This window comes from Lycorma delicatula, chromosome 9 (assembly GCF_047948215.1).
Source record: "Lycorma delicatula isolate Av1 chromosome 9, ASM4794821v1, whole genome shotgun sequence".
Lineage (NCBI taxonomy): Eukaryota > Metazoa > Arthropoda > Insecta > Hemiptera > Fulgoridae > Lycorma > Lycorma delicatula.
The window spans coordinates 122,377,819-122,401,083 of NC_134463.1; the positions used below are offsets into that span (position 1 = coordinate 122,377,819).

Genomic DNA, 23,265 nt, shown 5'->3' on the forward strand with positions numbered 1-23,265 from the left:
ACCGATATCCACGATCTAGTATTGAAATCCGTGTAAAAATAAGTGTTTTCTATACTTACGACGATGTTTGTCGAATGACCAATAATCGAGACCGTCGTTGAAATCACAAAAATTTAATCCAATAATTTTAATTGTCAAATAACAATAATATAAAATAATACCTGTGCTAGGATGAAGATGATACAAATTATTTCGTTTTTCCGAATGATGTTTAATGAGGAAAATATAATTTAAGTTCAAAAATAATAAGCGGAAGATGAATTAACGAATAGATTTCTATTCAGAATAATGAATAGAATTCTTTTCCTCTATAATCAAATCATTTAAATGTTTTTAAAATATAATTACGTATAATTTTATGTTTTAAACTGTTTAATTTTTAATGACTAGGAAGGAAGCGCGAGTCGCATCACTTAAAAAACTATAACAAACTTTTGTTTGTTACTAATTACTTTGTTGTATTTTATAAATCCTTAAATTAATTTTAGTAATTAAAAAAAGTGTAAAAATTTTACTATTTTTACTTTATATTCTATATACTGGATAGTACATGCAAACTCTTTTCACAAAAAAAAATTTAGTTATTCTGTAAACTGCAATATCTTCAGGTTGACCACGTCTATTAACCGGATGCTCATTTACATACACACATATATACATATATATATATATATATATATATATATATATATATATATATATATATATATATATATACTACTTTTCCGTCTCGATCCGGAAACCGATCAGAAGGGATACTTTCCCTTCTAATCGGTCCAATTTGGACAAATAAGGTTTTCACCAGATCTTGTTGTTTTGACATCTAAGAAGCCCAAAAAAACAGATGGAGATTTTCCGGATGTTAATGTTCGTATATACGCGCGCGCGCGTGTGTTCGGTGTTAGCCTCTACACCGAATACCACCAGAATTATTCTCTTTTTCCTGCTTACCCTCCGGTAATTACAGTTCACATAATACTTCTGAGGATGATTTGTATGAGTGTAAATGAAGTGTAGTCTTGTACAGTCTCAGTTCGACCATTCCTGAGATGTGTGGATAATTGAAACCCGACCACCAAAGAACATCGGTATCCACGATCTAGTATCATCAGAATTACTGGAGCGATTTTGACCAAACGTGGTCATATTACTTGTATATATCGCATTAAATTTTCTAATTAAAAAGGTCAAGGGGGTGACGCTATAGAGCAAAATTACCCTCAGTATCTCGACATTTAGCCTAATTAAGGTCAAATTTTTCGTAGGAACATTTGTTAACGATTAAAAAACAATATCTGCTATATAATTTTTTTTTAAATTGCACCCCCACCCCAAAAAATGCTGTTGTACTCGTCTGCTACGTTTTTGACGTCAAAGATGAACAGTAGAATTAAATAATTGAATAATATTTTAAAGTATAAAAACGTAACTCGGTCTGGCCGGGTCTCGAACTCGTTTGCCCGGTCGATTCGGGTACCTGGTGCGTTAAGCCTCGCGGCTGCATCAGTGTGTTGACCGTAAAAGAGAAATTTGTTACACGTAAGTTATGAAATTACATTAGTTAAATCAGTGTCGACCGTCGCCGGTAGTACCGCCACACCGGCGCGAATTAAATACGATAACCACGCGCTTTAGTTAGCATCATAGAATTAAATAAACAAAAAAAAAAATATTATATTTAAATAGAATGACAAATTAAAGTAAAGTTGTGTGTGTATAAGCCGTGCATCAGAACACTTGTCCCGTCACGCGACTAAAGCCGCGTTCCGAGAAAGTCCTACAGCCGTGTTGTCAACTTTTTTTACAAATATTAAAAACGATTTTTTTTTATCATTTACTCTGAAAAATATGTAATTTTTACTACTTTAAAAAAATCTTTAGGAAAGGAAAACATTAATATATAGAATGTATATTTAGAAAAATGTTATCATTGTCTAGCGTGTTAAGTGACGTCATCAGTTTAAAAAAAATTACAATAATTTTCAATTTTCTTTTTGTAACGGATTATTAACATCCCCGGAGATAAAAATCAACAGAGCGACACGTTAATCATCGAATACGACAGTACAACATTAATGTCAATGTTCAGAAACATTGAAACAAAAATAGACAAAATACAACACAAATCCTTTTTTTAATAAAACTTCACTGTTTTACTGTTTAGCCTCCGGAACTACCGTAAGGTATCACAAGATGAATGAGGATATGTAATGAATGTAAATGAAATGTAGTCCTGTACAGTCTCAAGTCGACCATTTCTGAGATGTGTCGTTAATTGAGACCCAACTACCAAAAAACACCGATATCCACGATCTAGTATTCAAAGCCGTACAAAAGTAACTGTTTTTACAAGGATTTGAACCTTACAACTATCGATTTCGAAATCACCTCTCATAAGCTGTGATGACGAGTTCACCACTAGACCAACACGGTGGGGTTTTTAATGTAGCTAACAGACATTATAACGAACATTAATACAATACCGAGTTTTACATGCATCCCAGGTCCCTCTTCATTAACATAAAAGAATTATGTAATGGATTTATGGTAAATCCACACAGGAAGAAATTTAAAATAAATATTTAAAATGAAATTAAAATTTGGATATGAAACAAACCGAAATTTGGATGAAATAAAAACGACCGGTAAGCGAACGCATACATGTTATTTATCTACTTTTTTTTTATATCAGTTGCAGAATCTAAAGGATTTTTTAAAAATAATATAAAAATCGAAACTTTTTTAACAAGCAGTTAAAATGCATGTTGACACATCGTTTAAAAATAGTCACGTAAATAATAAGTTTTATAAATAGAGTTGTAACACTGTTATTACATAACTTTTTTTTTTATTTTATTTAAAAAATAAAATAAAAAGGTGACAATAATGTTATACTTTCCTGGTGTCGGTTATTTATTCTTAAACAGTAGAAAAAATAATACAAGAAAAAAAAACAAAAAAGGTTTTTAAAAAATCAATAATTTTTAAATTTTGATCGGCTCCCCCACCCGCAAAGTATTTTTTTTTTTGTCACCTGCACTACCATTATGTCTAGGAAAACATTTAAAAAAGTTCTGTTAAAAAATATACAATAAATAATTTTTTTTTCGATTTTTGGGGCTTTTTTTGGGGGGGATTTTTCGATTTTTTTTAGGGAATTTTGGGGCAAAATTGTTTTAAAAACGGTAAGATAAGCATGCACGCAAATATTGAGCTTAATATAAAATAGGGTTGTTTCAAAATATTAAAAAAATTGATCCCCAAAAAAATTATCTACTCCATCCCCTGGAAATCGTGACTTCAAAATTTTACAAAAAAATTGCCCCGTATACATGAGTCTGTAGAAATTTTCATTAAAATAGAATTGAACAGTTTAATGTTGCTATTTAACTTCAAACACGCAAATACACATACATAAGCAAGAACATTATCCCCCACTTTTTTTTTTGTTTTTTCGGGGAATTAGTCATGAAACGTCGAGAAATGCAAAAAAAAATACGATACCCCATTTTTTGTCTTATTACCATACTTTCCTTATAGCAACATGGCAGTGATCTCCAAAGTGGGGTACGCAAAATGATACTTGGGTGTACGCCAAAGAAGTAATATAAATAAATAATTTGATTTTTTGCACCATACACACACGCTCACAATTATATGGGGGTAAAACTTATAATTATTTTCTTCTTAGGGGTACGCGGACAAAAATATTTCCAGATCGCTGCTCTAGAGCTACGATAACAAAAATGGATTTATTCATAAAAATACGATTTATATCCAAAAATTTAAAATAGGTGGGCTCTGCAAATAACCAGGAACAAAACAGGCATGAGCTAAAACTAAAACATCCGCATATATATGCAACATGAACAGGAAGTTTGGGTGGTGAAGTAAAGCTTCCACTACAAACTAAAATCTGTTAAATTTAAAGTATGGATAAAAACCTCATACAGTTAAGAAAAGAAAAAAACCCCTGAAGTTCTACCTCTCGGTTTGAATCGTCTATCAAAAATTGACTAGATGAAATTAAATAAAATATTTAATTATTTTGCAATTGTTTTTAATATGATACCTTAAGGTACTACTACTCAATTAATTTTTCTCTAAAAATTATATGTACCAATGAAATAACAAAAAAAAAGAAGCAAATAATACACTGTAACAAGGCATAAAATAAAATAATTCACTTGAAAATAATTAAAAAAATATAAAGTACTGAAATCAACAAAAAAATAAATAATATTGAAAATAATAAATGTAATTAGATAAAACAAAACTATTTTTACATAAAATAAACTTAAGTACTACAATATGTACTCGACTCATAAAAATAAAAAAGGTTAAAAGATTACATTTGTAACTTAAGTGTACATGACAGCCAACCACCAACCTGTCATAATTCATTACAATAAAATAAAGTTTTAAAACATTATACAATTCTTTTAAAGTTACGATTCAAACAGCTTATTCTGATAAGAAATAAAGATTTCTATTTTTAAATAATGTGATCTAAAAGTACTTCAGTACAGAACAAATGAAATACACTACGTTTTTCATTAACCACATAATTAACAACAAATAAAAAAACTTTCAAACACTACTAAATTTTTTAAAAAACAATAAATTCTAAATAATAATTTCATCATTAAATTACTGAATAGAAAACTAACTTACGCTTCGAAGAATGGCACATAAATAACTTAACATTCTTCCTTTTTTATAAAATAAAAAACTGCTGAATTTTTAATTCAATTGACTGTAAAAAGATAACAATAATTAAATAGAAAATACGACAGGAATAAACATGTCGTTGAAGGAACGATCCATTCTTTACCCCCACACAGCATTATGCTTATGTATACGAATACCTTCCCCCACTCCAACTTTCAAACGGGGAAGTCCCGCGTTATCCGATGTTCTACTGAACAGCAGCTGTCTGACGAGCCTAAAGAAACAGCTGCGTATAGGTTATTTTATTGTATTATTATAGAACGCTTTGCAAATCTTTACTTCCCCTTAAATTCTTCTTTTTATAAAACTCAAGAGGGGTGTATTTTAAATGTTTCAATAACATTTCGTAAGCCAACGGAAACTAACAAATAAAAAGTATTTTTCATCACAACGTAATTAATTTATGTAAAAATAAACGTATATAAATTTATAAAATTAATTTTGCTTCTTCTAAACGATTTAAAGTCTTCTATTTATCTTATTTATTTTTACATAATTCTACATTTGAACTACTCTTTCCTTTTAACGGCCCTGAACACTACTTTTTAAACGTTAGAGAAAATTATTGTATTATATATATTGTATTATTATTTTATGAACATAAAGACCGATTCACGTAAGACGAACGAAAGTAACCTTGAAGTTATCCTTCAGAATGCCCTTCGTGAATGTAACATATATCAGTACATTTGTCTATATTCGTTGTTCTAACGCGTTACAAACCTAAATAAATATTAAGTCTATATTTAACTCGTAGATTAATAAAATTTTATCCATTGTTATCGACATTATGCAAAAAAAAATTAATATATTACATTATATATAATAGTAGCCCGCTATTTATTTTCTATGCATTTATTCGATTAGTTACTAGCGTCTTAACAACGGATAATTTTATTTTATTTCCACAATTAATTTTCCGTTAACAAATGTAATTTTATTTTATATGAGGGTTATTTTGTTTTTCAAGGTCCGATCGGTCACGAAATTAAAACCACAGTGAAAATAAAAAAATTTATATTTGTAACAAGTACTTACATAGTTACGCTATTTCTCTACATAGCCACCACTCCGATTTAGACATTTATCGTAGCATGGTACCAACTTTCCAATACCCTCGTCATAGAACGGAGCCGCCTGTGTTTTCAGCCCCGTTTCTACGCTGGTCTGCAGATCGATGTCTGTGCCAAAATGTTGTCCTCGTAGCCAGCGTTTCATGTGAGCAAAGAGGTGAAAATCAGATGGAGCCAAGTCCGGGCGTATGGTGGGTGATCAAACACTTTCAAACGAAAACGCTGCAGGAGCTTCTTTGTTACAGCTGCATTGTGCGGCCGAGCATTGTCATAGAGAAAGACAATGCCTGATGACAACATTCCTCTCCGCTTATTTTGAATTGCCCTTCGTAGACGTTGAAGAGTCACGCAGTATGAGGCTCCAGTGATGGTCGTGCCACGTTCCATGAATTCCACCAAGAGAACTCCATTCCGGTCCCAGAACACATTAGCCATATGCTTTCTGTTGGAGAAGGTTCGCTTGAACTTCTTCGGTTTACTGGGAGAATGAGAACGCATCCGCTGTTAGGATTGTTCTTTTGTTTCTTCAGTTTCGAAATGACACGTGTCTCGTCCGCTGTGACAATTTTGTTCAAAAAATCTTCACCTTCATTGTGATAGCGCTGGAGAAACGTAAAGAAGGCGTCCATTCTCATTGTTTTGTGATGGTCGGACAGCATCTTGGGAACCCATCTCGCTCACAATGAAATAGAGAGCTGACCTTGAAATTTCAGGAAACGAATCAATACAGAAATTGTGAACCGACGATTTTCTCGAATTGCCTCACCCACTCGCTCAACGAGATCATCGGTTGACACTCGCTTCCTTCCCTGACCGCCTGCATCATGAACATCCTGCTTTAAAGTTCCTGCACCATTGTCGCACTTTGCTGTCACTCATTGAAATTTCACCGTACACATTACTTATTCGTCGATGAATTTCAGCCTCATTACACCCCTCAGCCTGAAGAAATCGAATTATCGCACGTACTACACACATGGCGGAAGATGCTATTGTTGTAGACATGTTTATATGGATATCCTTATCCTTTTTTCCGATCATCGGGTCGCAAATCAGACCGAAGCTGGGATATTTATAATCAAATATTAGAACCAAATTTTAATTTTTCTGATTAATTGGTATTTGAGATGTGAAAAAAGATTTCTAGAAATAAGATGTTCAATACCTTCCCATCCCTAATTCCGTTCGACTTATAATTTTTGAATCTTACATAACGTAAATACTGCGTTTACAAACGCTCAATTTTGTATGACCATCAGGGAAAATACAAAAATTAAAAATGGAGAAATCTAATTCCTTCTTTTTTATTTTATCCAAAATTTTAATACCATCAATGTATACAAAATTTTTTGAACCATTTTAGAAACGTTTTACGTCGGGCGAGCCCGGTACGTAAATACCTCTTCCAGAAATTTATGTAATCAGTTCAAGCTGATAAATTGTTTGCCTGTTTTTACTTCCTCTACTAAATGTAATAAAAATTATTAATAATAAATAATAATAACAAATTTATAAAAATTATCGCCTTGCATTATGGAACTCACAAGCGTACTGCCGGGTTAATTGTCTGCAATAACTCGATTGTCTGTCAACGAAGTTTTACAAATTTTTTCAACATAAAATCCATAATAATTTTTGTAACAAGTAAAAATTTGATCAAACAAATAATTTAACAAGATAGCGAAGATTAAAAAATTAAGATGGCTGCAATTTTGACATTTTTAAAGGTGACGTTTTCAAATTTATTTTATTTTTAGAAAAAGACACTAGTCTCGGATTTGCCAAATTTAATGAAAGTAGGTTTACCCGTTGCTGAGAAATAATTTTTTTTTTTGAAAATCACAAAACGCCGTCCAGAAGGAAACAAAACAAAGTAAACTTATACAAATATGAACTTTTTTGTTCCTTTTGGTCTCCTGAATTAATACCTGAAGTTCGGGGAATATTTCCCGGAATACTCCGTGTATATTAATTATAACTCATAAATAACGGAATATGACAAGGATATATTCAAAGAATTATAAATAAAATAAAAACGCTTACCGACAACTCTTAACGTAAGTATTCAATTCACACAATAACCTACGTCAAATTGTATTTATTTATTTTACATAAACAAAAGAAATAAAACATCTGGTGGTGACATATTTCAGAAAATTATAAACAAAGTTAAAAATATCGATTATTTATAAATAATTGTCAGTTATGAGATTATGCTTTTACTTCCACTCTATCCCATGTGCTTGACAAACTGAATAAAACAATAAAAAACCGATGAATTTAATTTTATATAAGCTAAACAATAAATAAATTATTCAGAATTTAAATATAGCAATGACGTCAAATAATAATTTTATTGGTTGAAATAACGGTTCAGTTAAACAGAGTTAAAATACCGCTGACCAATGATTTGGAAGTCGAGAGTTCCAGCGTTCAAGTCCTAGTAAAGCCAGTTATTTTTACACGGATTTGAATACTAGATCGTGGATACCGGTGTTCTTTGGCGGTTGGGTTTCAATTAACCACACATCTCAGGAACGGTCGAACTGAGAATGTACAAGACTACACTCATACATATCATCCTCATTCATCCTGTGAAGAATTATCTAAACGGTAGTTACCGGAGGTTAAACAGGAAAAGAAAGAAGGAAAATACCGCTGACCAACACACACACTTCATAACTGTAAAAAATTGCAACTCGCTTTCTGCAGTATCATTCTCCAATTCATTTTCTGTTGAAACAGCTATGAAAATCAATTTTATTAATAAAATTTTTCTTTAAAAAAAGTTCTTTTTTATTACTTTCTTAATTTACACCGATGGGAAACGTGAAAAAATAAGGAAAAACTTTCCATATTAATGTCCTAACAATTGATATTTTCTCCTCACCGTCGCCCAAAATTGAATGTTTTGAATCAGACCTCCAACCCATAACGAGACAGTTAATTATAGGCGACTAAGCAAGAGACTCCTGATGATAATAATATGCCCGTACTCAATAAAAACAAAATGCAATGCCAGGTAAACTAATGTCTGACAAAAAATTGACGCAACCAAATGGAAGAATGTTTCCTCCTTTTTGTTGATGGTTTAATCGATGAAAAATGAGTTGCAAAATGCAGCAAAGAATATTCATTGTCTCCTAATACATTAGATGTGCCAGTTACGCCTAGATCTAGAATAGTTTCACAAAAAGGTCTGACGTGGAATGCACCAAACTAGTCCTCCATCAAGCGGCTGTACGAAATGTTCAAGAGACAGGAAATGCGACAGATGCAGCTAAAAAAAGTGATCTGGACCAGAAGTGATAACAACAGAAAAATTGACATCCAGCTGCAAATTCTGTTAGTCCCAAGAAGTCTGTACGACGCCTATCTACCAATCGGGTAGTGCCCACACGGCATCGCGCAAATGTTTAAAGACACATCCGTTCAGAATTCGTGTTGTTCACGAGTTGTTACCTGCGTACACTGGAAAACGTGTGGCACCTTGATGGATACGAGAATGCACAGAATTCTCGCATTTGGTGTACGGAAAAATCCCCATCAACTGCACGATTCTCCTCTCCACGGACAAAAAGTAGAATGTGCAATGTCACGTAGACAAATCTTCATGGCACAGTAAACAGTGAGCGCTCTAGATACAGACGGTGTAAAAATTTGTAATCACTATGACCGGCTAAACTACACGTGGTTTCATCAGGACTATGCTACGGCTCGTACAACCAAAAGTATGACTTTCTTGGATCAGTGATTTTGAAAGGGTTGTGGCCCCGTCGGTCTCCTGATTTATCCCTTCCTGAGTTTTACTTGTGAAGAACTTAGGGATGCTGCTTATAAAACTCAATCTCACACCGTTTCCGAATTGCAGAGCTAAACTGAACGACGTGTCGCTGTAATTCCTCAACAAACGTTACAACTTGTGTTTAAGAGCATGTAACGTCCTAATCGATTATGTGAAACGAATAATGAAGGCCATTTTCAACACTTATTATAACTAACTCGTTTTCCCATAAGGTTCCGTAACTTTTTGAATACGCTGTATAAAAAGTAAAGAATTAGGTAATTTCAGCCCCCTTCTTCATTAATAAAACCGAAATACAAATGATATTAAAATCTTCGAATAATTCCTTTTCACTTCAGGGATAAATTGTACGCAAACAACAGAGAAAGCTACTATTTCGACCGGCCCCTCTTGTATCTCGGGGCATTACAGATGACTGCGACACAGAATAATGCAACATATTTTTTTTTTTTTTTGTCTTCAGTCATTTGACTGGTTTGATGCAGCTCTCCAAGATTCCCTATCTAGTGCTAGTCGTTTCATTTCAGTATACCCTCTACATCCTACATCCCCAACAATTTGTTTTACATACTCCAAACGTGGCCTGCCTACACAATTTTTCCCTTCTACCTGTCCTTCCAATATTAAAGCGACTATTCCAGGATGCCTTAGTATGTGGCCTATAAGTCTGTCTCTTCTTTTAACTATATTTTCCCAAATGCTTCTTTCTTCATCTATTTGCCGCAATACCTCTTCATTTGTCACTTTATCCACCCATCTGATTTTTAACATTCTCCTATAGCACCGCATTTCAAAAGCTTCTAATCTTTTCTTCTCAGATACTCCGATCGTCCAAGTTTCACTTCCATATAAAGCGACACTCCAAACATACACTTTCAAAAATCTTTTCCTGACATTTAAATTCATTTTTGATGTAAACAAATTATATTTCTTACTGAAGGCTCGTTTAGCTTGTGCTATTCGGCATTTTATATCGCTCCTGCTTCGTCCATCTTTAGTAATTTTACTTCCCAAATAACAAAATTCTTCTACCTCCATAATCTTTTCTCCTCCTATTTTCACATTCAGCGGTCCATCTTTGTTATTTCTACTACATTTCATTACTTTTGTTTTGTTCTTGTTTATTTTCATGCGATAGTTTTTGCGTAGGACTTCATCTATACCGTTCATTGTTTCTTCTAAATCCTTTTTACTCTCGGCTAGAATTACTATATCATCAGCAAATCGTAGCATCTTTATCTTTTCACCTTGTACTGTTACTCCGAATCTAAATTGTTCTTTAACCTCATTAACTGCTAGTTCCAGCAACATATTAATCTAAACATATCTGTCCTAAAAAAAAAGGATTATATACTCGTTGAAAACCTCAGTAGGAGATTACCTCTACTAGAGTTATTGTAATTTTCATTTTAAAACTTCCTCGATTAATTTTTCTGGTCAGAAGATAAAGAAGAAATAAATTTGTTAATTAACACGTTACTGTTATTTAAAAAGGATATCTGAAGTATATGCGTGACCATCTAGATTTTACTTTCTCTAAAAAGTAATTGTGTTCACTTTATTCCTAGTACATATGATAAAAATAATGTAATAATGCTAAACATCACCCCAATTTTTTTTTAATACTTTTTTATTTATAGTCGCATGAACAATTATAGTCATTAGCGACTTAAATATAACTATATCTGTTCATTCTTAGATATGAAATAAACAAACTGCGAGTGTGGTAATGCATGTATAACTACAGGATGTTTAAAAACAAAACATCGTTGTTTATCACCGACTTCAAAATAACAGTATAAATTCTATTATTTCTTACTGGATATTTTTAATCTTTTTTTAATTGTGGTTCTGTGTTTCAGTACTTGTTTTGGTACGAGTGTGTGTATAATCGATTACTGTGCGATTATTACTGATTATTGTGAGATTTGAAAGTGTGATTAGCCTGTATGCGTCTGTATTCGAATAATTTATCGATACGGATAATTATTCTAAACATCTTTTAATAACCACAGATAAGGAAACCGTTTGCGAAGTGGTGGAAAAAAAATTTTAAACGTATTCAATCAACTGCTGGAGAAAAATCCTACGTTAGTTAAAAAGGAAGTAGCGAAACTTACTATTGAATTAAGTGGTGTGTCCGTTAGTACTATTAATAGATTACGGACTGAAATAACAAAGGAAAGGTAGAAACTACTGTTAAAAAATAGAAAACGTGGAAAACCTGTGCTAGGAAAACGGGATGAATCTGACAAAAATGTAATAAGATTGACTGTACATAATTTTTTTCGAAATGAAATACCATCCTTAAAAAATTATTGGCTGTGATAAACTGTGACAAAAGTTTACTAAAGATTGGATGCACTAGTATTCACAAATTACTGTTGTCGATAGATTTTAAATTTATTAAAAGAAATAAAAAAGGTGTAGTTGATCGAGAAGAGATAAAATTTGGCGGCGTAATTATTTACAAAAAAAAAAAAAAAAAATAGCAAATTACAGAAAAACGGGTAAAAATATATTTTATTTGGATGAGAAGTGAGTCTCATCCTAATAAAATATAACAATTCTTCATAACAGAGAGAAACCGCAACTTTTTTAATGCATTCCTTCCGGTTTAGTAAGCACTTCACATCTGAACCCAGGTCTAATTTTTGTCGAATATTTCCGAATACTGAGTAATCTACGAGCAAGTGGTTTACGGACCATTTTACATTGCACGCTTCACAGTTCTGCTGAGGAGAGCCAAATAGATAGGCGTGGTTAAGCCAAGTGTATCCAATCCTCAGCCGAGTTAGGATGACTTTGTCTCTTCTGTTGCTTACCCAAATTGTAATGGTTTTAAAATGCTACTGTTTTGCAATAGAAAATTCAGTTAAATGAGAAAGGCAACGGGAAACAATTTCCCTTTTCATCAAGGAATGTTTATTGTTACATTCTGAATGGCTGAGCCGTTTTCAGGAGTCTGTATCTGGCGTCAAGCCTCCCACTAAAGTTTTACGTTTACAGAATTTTGCTTCCATAAATTTTTATTCAAATTCGGAGAACGATTTAAGTTGAACGATAATTAAAATAATAAAATTACAGAGAGAAAAGTTAACCACTTTTTCTCTGGTCAGGAAACCAGTATACGGCTCAACTTTTTTTGTAATCCCAGCGTAAAGTGGATATTAATTTGGAGAACGACTAAGCTATATTCAAGAATGATTTTCCTCGCCTAACTCTCTATTTAGCCTATGTAAGGTATTACTTCAGAGGATGATGTTTATGAATCTAAATGAAGTGTAGTCTTGTACAGTTCTGAGGTTGACCGATCCTGAGATGTGTGGTTACTTAAAACCCTATTATAAAGAACACCGGTATCCATGATCTAGTATTCAAATCCATATAAAATTAAACTTTACTAGGATTTAAACTTACAACTCTCGACTTCGAAATCAGATGATTCCTCACCTAGCTTTCTTTCCTATTGTAGCCTACCTAACTGGTAGCTTACAACGTCAATTTTTTTTATTACACGACCGCCCAAAAAGGAGTGTAATATTCAGGGTGTAGGTGTGAATTTATGTATGTTTGTTCCACTGTAGCAGCTCAACGGCTGAACTGATTTAGAATTATGACCCCGCATTGGAATCCTTATGTTACCGAGAGTGACATAGGCTATTATTTATGGAGATTTGCCGGTTGAAGCAGAAACTTTAATAAATTGAATTGTGAACTGTGAGCTTCTATGACTTTTCTTCTTTCTTTTTCCTGTTTAGCCTCCGGTAATTACGTTTCAGATAATACTTCAGAGGATGAATGAGGATGATATGTATGAGTGTAAATGAAGTGTAGTCTTGTACAGTCTCAGTTCGACCGTTCCTGAGATGTGTGGTTAATTGAAACCCGACCACCAAAGAACACCGGTATCCACGATCTAGTATTCAAGTCCATGTAAAAATAATTGACTTTACTAGGATTTGAACGCTGGAACTCTCGACTTCCAAATCAGCTTATTTGGGAAGACGCGTTCACCACTAGACCATCCCGGTGGGTTGAGCTTCTATGACTGCAGTTGGGTTTGAACTGAATGATTCGAATCAATCGAACGAATAATATTAAAAAAATAATAGAATGAAATTTACGTTAAATAAAAAAAAATAATAATAAATAAATTAAAAAAATATCTGTTTAATAATAATGGGCTTCCTGTGAGGGACTGTGTATGAGACTAGAGTGATGAGTGTTGCGAGCAGCTCGTGCGAGGCTAGACCAATTATCACCATCAACTGGTAACATACGTAGTGTCCCTGAGGTGCTGTTATGAGAGGTGCAATGAGGTGCTCTTATATCTCTGCAAACAATCGTCCAATTTTCAGAATTCAAACGGAGCATATAACAAAATCATAAAAAAATCACGATGTAACCAAACCAGTACAAAAAGGGTAAAATATCTTTTCGGCAGTCGTGTTCTTTAATTTTTAATATTTATCTCTTGCTCATTTATTAATATTTTGACTATCACCCCCGTATCACTTACTTTCTCTCTCTCTCCGTGCGCGCGCGCGTGTATGTGTGTGTGCGTGTTCTCGCGCGCGTAATCAAAAATAAGATTTATACTACTTCTTGGGTTGTACCACCAAGTATCACTTAGGCGTACCCTCAAAGTATACGCGTATCCCACTTTGGAGACCACTGGTCTTGAGATATCAGCGGTTTATTCATTTTTATTCTATGCTAACGTACATTATATATATATATATATATATATATATATATATATATATATACTTTAAAATTTAAAAGTCAGAAATATTTGCCTATTTAAATAAAGAATTAAATTCAATATTTTTACACAATCTTTTTCATGTGCGTTCATGAGAACAAGCAAACGTGTAATACAATGTTAATTACAAAAAAAAAATTTAAATAGCAATGGAAAACTAATCATTTACGTGATTTGTCTGCGTATCTCCTCATGTTTGTTAAAACTTTCCAACTCTCATTCAAGGTCTATTTAAATAAAACTATTAATTTATTTCTGTTTAACCAAGCTAATACAGAATATAGAAATAACTTTTTTTTTAATATTTAGTTAGAACACCATTAATAAAACTCTGCAATATTAATCCCTGTTTCTTGAAAAGTTACCAACCTAACGTTAAGGTTACATCAAGGTCATTTAATATATGTAACTTTAAAGAAACAAAATTAAATAATGAAAATTGAAAAAAATTACAACCAGAAAATTCCCTAAATAAAAATAAAAAATTATTTAACAATAACAGTCATTACTCATCTTTGCCAGAGAGCAACATAATATGAAAGGCGAGTCATAGATTTTAATCCTATTCAATGCCAAACCGAAAATCAATTTATTTTTTTGCATCTATTTTTTTTTTAATTACAATAAAATGACAAAAATCGTTTCTCGCAATTAGAGGAACTGTTAACAATTTTTTTTTGTCGTTTTATTAAATTTTACTTAGTTTATTTTGTCAAAAAAAATCCCTTTTGGCACGCCGGAAGGCGTAGGTAGATTTCACCGGTGGTAAGTAGGAGATAAAAAAAAAATCTCCACATTAAAGTTAAGAAAAACTTTACCTCTTTGTCAATACGACAATGGTTGTATGTAAAAAAAAAAAAGTTTCACATGTTTAGCATACGACAAACCCCACCTTCTTACAATTCCATCAACATTTTGGTCATCCGTTGCCGTAAGGGTTGGTCATATCAAAAATTTTATCAGACAAATGTTTACAAGAATAACAACCACTTTAAACCCATTCGATATTTGCTTATTAAGGGGAGTGTTTCGGCTTACGTTGCGAAATTAAATCTGGCATATATTTAACTATAAACTATTTATTTGTAACACACAACATACTATTGAACTTTAAGTCTAATAAACAGGTAGTTGACGTCATAACTGCATGATGTCATCTGTGCGCCACTCACTACGTACTGTGCACACCAGAGTGATAGAAGGAAGTTAACGTTCAATAACTCAACACAACGTTCAATAACAGTCAAGCGATATAAATCGCTAATAAAATTGTGATATTTTAGAAGTAAAAGAAAGAAACGAACTAGCTAATGGACCGGCATTATAAGCGGCATTTTGTACCGTTAAACCGGCGTAATTTTACATGAATTATAACAATATGTTTCTGTTTTAACAAAAATGCCTCAATTAAACGGCAGCCCCGAATAACCGGTGGTCCTATTAACCGGAATACACTGTATTTTATTATTAACAAAAAGTTTATTTTTAGAAGTAAATTTACCAATAAAAAAAATACAAATATAAATAAAGAATTTTAAAATGCAATAAGATTCAAAACACAGAACGTTTCCTGTCGATTTCTACACCACAATCAAAATACGTAATAGTAAACTACAAATATAAAGATACCAAGCGATGAAATATACAACACCACCATTTTAATGATAAGTTTCTTCTAGTCGCTTTCAAAAATAACAAAACGAACGCGTAACATAGTAGAATAAACTGAAAATAAAAAATCACACGGATTAAACCGTAGAGACTGGAGTAAATACTACATACCACATATGCACATCCACCCAGGAAATACCCACGAAATTTCGAAAATGACCTAACAGAAGGTAGGAATTCGATACTATTTCGTTTTACGCCTCCCCACTTTAAAAAATAAATAAATAATTTAATTTTAAAAAAACAACCGACAAAAATAAATTGAAAAGGAAACGCATAATTATTTTGAAACTCAAAAATGCATGGTAAGTATGTTGTAGGTTTTACATCAAAGGGTTTCCAAACCTTTTAAAGACTACAAAATACAGGGTTATCGTAAAAGAATGATGCGGTTTTGAACATGGTTTAAATTAAAACAGAATTACTTACAGTTTATGTTTTTTATTTTTCAAATTTGTCATCTCAAACATATTTTTACATAATTAATAAATTTCAATATGTGCGCCCTTAGTCGCTCGACAAATGTCCAAACGATACTCAATTTCTCTCCAAACATTAGTTAACATTTCTTCGTTAACGGTTGTCATCGCTTCATTAATCCTGTTTTTTAAGCGGTTTAGGTCGCGAATTTTTTGCGACCTAAACGCAAAATACATTTTTGTTGCACATCAACAACGCTTTTGATGTACCACCACAAAAAAAATCGCAAGGTGTCAGGTCTGGACTCCTTGGAGGCCAAAGTACGGATCCTTGCCGGCCTATCCATCGATCTCCAAATTTTTCGTTCAAAGCGTCCGTGACCGACGCATTGAAGTGCTGGGGGGGGGGGGGGAGCACCATCATGTTGGAAATGAAGTGGATGAACGAATGTTTTCGAGTTCATCCGGCTGAGGAAAGCAATAATCGGTTAAAATGTCAAGATACGCAAATCCATTAATTGTTTTTTCAGCAAAGAAGAAAGGCCCTATTACACGATTTTTCATCACACCGCACCAAACATTAACTTTAGGCGAATCGCGTTGTTTCTCAATAATTGCGTGTGGGTTTTCAGAGCCCCATATTCGTGAATTGTGTTAACGCATCCATTCACGTGGAATGTAGATTCGTCTGTAAAAAGTATATCCTCTAAAAACGATTCGTTTTCACTTATTCTGTCCTTCATTTCAACAGCGAAATTGTAACGTTTTACACCATCATCGGGTTTCAATTCCTGCTGAAGTATCTGGATTTTATAACCGTGTAATTTCAGTTTTTTACGTAAAACTTTGTGAACTGTTGATTTTGGAATACCTAATTCGACGCTTCGACGGGGGATGGACTTCCCAGGACTTCTAATTGCCGATGGTCTAATTAGTTCAACCGTTTCATCTGGTACACTCGGTCTGCCGGTTGATTTCAGTTTCTTAACCGATCCGGTTTCTTCGAATCGTTTGAACCAACTTGTTATGTTATTTTTGTGCGGTGGATCTCTTCCGAATTCACGTCGAAACGCACGTTGAACTAAAATTACGGATTTTAATTCGGCCATCAACAAAACACACTTTGCTTTGTCTTTATCCGAGAACATAGTAACTCGCTAAACTCACCGCAACAATACAAGAATTGACGTTGTGGTTACAACTGCTGATAAACAAACTTTTGGGTTGGAGGTTTTCAGGGATACCAATGTAACATCTAGAAATTTCCCTATAATCTTCCTATGAATTACTGAAACCGCACCATTCTTTTATGATAACTCTGTATATACACAATTTCAAACGATCAAAAAATTGAGTCTTAAGAATTTTTTTTTTGAAAGGTTCGTTCGTGTTTTTAACCACATTCAAACTTTCAGGGTAAATATTATTTCATTTAAACCGGTATATTATTTTAAATAATCTAATAAATTTAAAAAATACCGATAATTTAACTTTTTTTCTCCCAACTGTAATAAATAAAACAACTCTGTATAAAATTCTAAAATTTATAAATTAAAAACAAAACTATTTCTGCTTCTTTGTCGAATCGAAATTCCCTAGAGATAACACTTTCGTCTAAGTCTATGAACGTTCTACACCACTTCCCCGTTACTAAAAACTTAACAATATTATTTTCTAAGTTAGTCTTCTAAAAATCTGAAGAAACAAAATCCACTGTTTTACATTACCTGATTAAAATTATTACTGCATTAAAAAACTTAACATTTTGATATGGATTCAGAAATAATATGACGATTACTAATATAGTAACCAACTATTACACTGTAAATGCTTAAAACTAAATAACTTACTAAACGATAACTGTAACATAAATAGAACGAAAAGAAAACGCATAATTATTTTGTAACTCAATGTAGTAGGGGATATACAAATATGGACTTAGTTTAGATACATAATTGCCTAATAATAAAAGTTAAAATATTAAAAAAAATTATAAAACTGAATCATTATTAATAGCAATAATAAAATTAAAGCGATATTTGAAATAATTGTTATATTTTTCATTTAATATTATTAAATCTATTAATTTATTTTGCACTATTAAATGTAACATAAATCATATGTTTATTAAAGCGAAAAAACATAATCAATCAAGGTAACATACAAGGACGTCTGGGAGGAAAGGATTGTTTACGTAATTACTGACGCTTTTATAACAAACATTAAGTACAATAAAATGTAAAGCACATTTAATTACATTACAAAAAATTAATCGACCTATTTTCATTAATTTACATTTAAGGTACGGTACATTCGTCATTAAGTAAGCCGGTTAGTATTTTAGTACAGTCAATTTGTATTTTTATATGAAAATCCTTACCTACCGATTGATGTTTTTTCCATATGTTAGGGACGATGAGGGAAGCTTAACTCCAGATTTTAACATAGATTTTTGAAAAACTCGAAATACTCAAAAAGTTTTTGAAATGCGTTTTTCTCTGAATCTATGCATTTTAGAGAAAAGTTTTTCAAACAAAAAATGTAGAGGACATTCTCCTCTACAATTAATTTTTTTGAAGTTATACCGTATCATTTGAAATTGAAATACTAGGTGGCGCTGAAGTTGTAAAAAAAAGTGTTATTTCGGTTTTTTCACTGGAAAAAATTGCTTTTCGTCTGTATTGCATTTGGAAAAGTTGTTAATCTCAACAAAAAAAAACAGACAACTTTTATCTAAACAATTTTCTGGTACGACTTACCGTTTTGGAACTGTAGCTTGTGAAAGTGTGAAAATGTTGTGAATCGGGCACGTGTTCGAAACCGGTCTACTCGTTTACAACGTTTTTTTACGTTTATGGTATCATAATATGTGACTATGATACGATTTAATTTTTTGTTCAATATTGTTTATTTATACCTTACAAGAACTATCGCATGAAAATAAACAAGAACCAAACAAAAGTAATGAAATGTAGTAGAAATAACAAAGATGGACCGCTGAATGTGAAAATAGGAGGAGAAAAGATTATGGAGGTAGAAGAATTTTGTTATTTGGGAAGTAGAATTACTAAAGATGGACGAAGCAGGAGCGATATAAAATGCCGAATAGCACAAGCGAAACGATGGAAGGCTCGTTACAAAACAAATTGTTAGGGATGTAGGATGTAGGATGATCGTGGATACCGGTGTTCTTTGGTGGTTGGGTTTCAATTAACCACACATCTCAGGGATGGTCGAACTGAGAATGTACAAGACTACACTTCATTTACACTCATACATATCATCCTCATTCATCCTCTGCAGAATTATCTAAACGGTAGTTACCGGAGGCTAAACAGGAAAAAGAGAGAGAGAGGGAGGTAGGATGTAGAGGGTATACTGATATGAAACGACTAGCACTAGATAGGGAATCTTGGAGAGCTACATCAAACCAGTCAAATGACTGAAGACAAAAAAAAAAAAAAATCAAAAATTCAGTATATAATATTTATTTCATTTTGTCTCGTTGTTTCGTTTTGCTCTGTCGCATATCTTGTGTATTTGTTTCCCGTCTAATCGGAAAGGCGCCTTAATTTTTCATTAAAAAAAATTACAGCTGAAAACTTTCATCAATCCCAATTGAATAAAAATGGACCTTAATGCTCACTTCCCTATACTAAAATTTAATCCCTTTTTTGTATACCTGTAGAAGGCTTTCTTAATAGCTTTTGCCCGTAATTTATTTGACAACTATTCAAAATTATCACGTGTTTCAGTGTTCTAGGAAGAATAGTATTAATTTACGACCGTTTACCTATACAGGAAACGTGTTCGTTCCATGCCATGTTGTTTTCCATCGATCTCAGAAGATTAAATATCCTAGAGGTTTTCAGGAAACTCAAAACGACGCATACCAGTTCTGAACCGTATGTCCGGGCCCTTTTTTCGTTCCATTTTCATCTTGTTCTGTTGAAATCACTCTTTGGCTTCGAAGAACAAAATATATTACAAAGCTTCTCCAATGTCAATATTGTTTCTTCACAAAGGATGGTGCTTGATCATCACAACATTAAAACGTTAAGTAAATGAAATATAAATTATTACTTGTACGGATGGATTTCTCTAAGAGTAATGATGTTCATTGCGTATAAAGTTCCTTTAATAGACAAAATGAAGATGTCTTTTAATATGTTAACATGTGATATATTCGGCACCGTAAGAAACCGTAGGGCCAACTTCACTCACAACTTCCGTAGCCTGGCATGGGATACTGTTGTTCTTGAAAACATCTTAACAAATTTTGAATTAATAAAATAAAAATTGATAAATTAATATTTTATCATACATTTTTGTTGTCCTTTGTTAAGACTGTTTTTATTTTATTTATAGAAATAAAAAGCCGAGATTTTATTTATAGTAATTCTAGCCGAGAGTAAAAAGGATTTAGAAGAAACAATGAACGGCATAGATGAAGTCCTATGCAAGAACTATTGCATGAAAATAAACAAGAACAAAACAAAAGTAATGAAATGTAGTAGAAATAACAAAGATGGACCGCTGAATGTGAAAATAGGAGGAGAAAAGATTATGGAGGTAGAAGAATTTTGTTATTTGGGAAGTAAAATTACTAAAGATGGACGAAGCAGGAGCGATATAAAATGCCGAATAGCACAAGCTAAACGAGCCTTTAGTAAGAAATATAATTTGTTTACATCAAAAATGAATTTAAACGTCAGGAAAATATTTTTGAAAGTGTATGTTTGGAGTGTCGCTTTATATGGAAGTGAAACTCGAACGATCGGAGTATCTGAGAAGAAAAGATTAGAAGCTTTTGAAATGCGGTGCTATAGGAGAATGTTAAAAATCAGATGGGTGGATAAAGTGACAAATGAAGAGGTATTGCGGCAAATAGATGAAGAAAGTAGCATTTGGAAAAATATAGTTAAAAGAAGAGACAGACTTATAGGCCACATGCTAAGGCATCCTGGAATAGTCGCTTTAATATTGGAAGGACAGGTAGAAGGGAAAAATTGTGTAGGCAGGCCACGTTTGGAGTATGTAAAACAAATTGTTGGGGATGTAGGATGTAGAGGGTATACTGAAATGAAACGACTAGCACTAGATAGGGAATCTTGGAGAGCTGCATCAAACCAGTCAAATGACTGAAGACAAAAAAAAAAGAAATAAAAAATAATTTTTGTTTTATATTTCTTTGAAGTGTTTTCTGTTTTGTTTTTCCTTTTTTTATAGATTCCATTAAGCTATTAATAGTTAAACGATTAAAATGTACTTCAAAAGTTTCTTTGAATGTACAAAAAGTGTTCTGTTAGTTTTGTTCAATTAATTGTTCAGTTTAGCTCATTTTTATTGAATTTAATGTTAAATGTGTGGAATTTCTGTTTGAAATTCGTGCTGCATTCAAAACTCTCATTTTGAATTTATTGCTTGTTAAGTTTTGAAAATTTTATTGTTTGATAAATATTACTGATAATAGTAACGATAAGATTATTTACTAAGTATAATATTTAGTTTGTTGGTTTCCTTTAGTTTTGTTTATTATTTTTAATATAATTATTTGTTCAGTTTTAATGATTTAATGATTGTGATGATAAGATTGTAATATTTATGGTTAATAAAATGTTAATAAATAATTATTTTGAAGGCATTAAATTTAAAAAGTTTTACTACAGCATATATATATATATATATATATATATATTTTATTTTTTAAATTTATTATTGTGGCTTCTCAATTCTCCCCTTTTAACGATTTAAAATCAAACTGAAATGGTTCGTGTTGAACCGATTACACTGATAAACATAATTTTTGTTTCCCAACAAGCGATACATAAATCTGTTTTTTGATGCTGAAAACGAATATGAACTCAGAATCTTTTTATCGCCCGCCATTTTTGAAAAAAAAGTAAATTTTAATTAAAGGATTTTTTTTCATTTTTCATCGTATAGTTAACATTTTAAGCTCCTATATAATATTTTGTTATCTCATTTTTTATTGTTTAACTTTGTTAACATTTGTAAGGTATTTTTTTTTTGTCCAATCATTTGACTGGTTTGATGCAGCTCTCCAAGATTCCCTATTTAGTGCTAGTCGTTTCATTTCAGTATACCCTCTACATCCTACATCCCTAACAATTTGTTTTACATATTCCAAACGTGCCCTGCCTACACAATTTTTTCCTTCTACCTGTCCTTCCAATATTAAAACGACTATTCCAGGATGCCTTAGTATGTGGCCTATAAGTCTGTCTCTTCTTTTAGCTATATTTTTCCAAATGCTTCTTTCTTCATCTATTTGCCGCAATACCTCTTTATTTGTCACTTTATCCACTCATCTGATTTTTAACATTCTCCTATAGCACCGCATTTCAAAAGCTTCTAATCTTTTCTTCTCAGATTCTCCGATCGTCCAAGTTTCACTTCCATATATTCGACACTCCAAACATATACTTTCAAAAATTTTTTCCTGACATTTAAATTAATTTTTGATGTTAACAAATTATATTTCTTACTGAAGGCTCGTTTCGCTTGTGCTATTTGGCATTTTATATCGTTCCTGCTTCGTCCATCTTTAGTAATTCTACTTCCCAAATAAAATAATTCTTCTACCTCCATAATCTTTTCTCCTCCTATTTTCACATTCATTGGTCCATCTTCGTTATTTCTAATACATTTCATTACTTTTGTTTTGTATTTGTTTATTTTTATGCGATATAGTTCTTGCGAATTTTTGATATCGATTAAAAATGTCTAACGTCAACATGAAAATATACACTAAAAAAATAATACGTTTTTATAAGC

At 32.3% G+C, this 23,265-nt stretch overlaps 1 protein-coding gene across 2 annotated transcripts in view; it reads right to left on the reverse strand.

The window, feature by feature from the left end:
- Window positions 1-23,265, reverse strand: part of LOC142329880 (uncharacterized) — a 66,570-nt gene that overhangs the window by 37,339 nt on the left and 5,966 nt on the right. Inside the window, exon 1 of one of the 2 annotated variants that reach the window (XM_075374773.1) lies at window positions 4,675-4,710. The exons of the other annotated variant lie outside the window; for it this stretch is intronic. The gene's annotated coding sequence lies outside the window, so the exon portion shown is untranslated. Of the gene's footprint in view, window positions 1-4,674; window positions 4,711-23,265 lie in introns of those variants that run through there. 2 annotated transcript variants of the gene reach the window in all.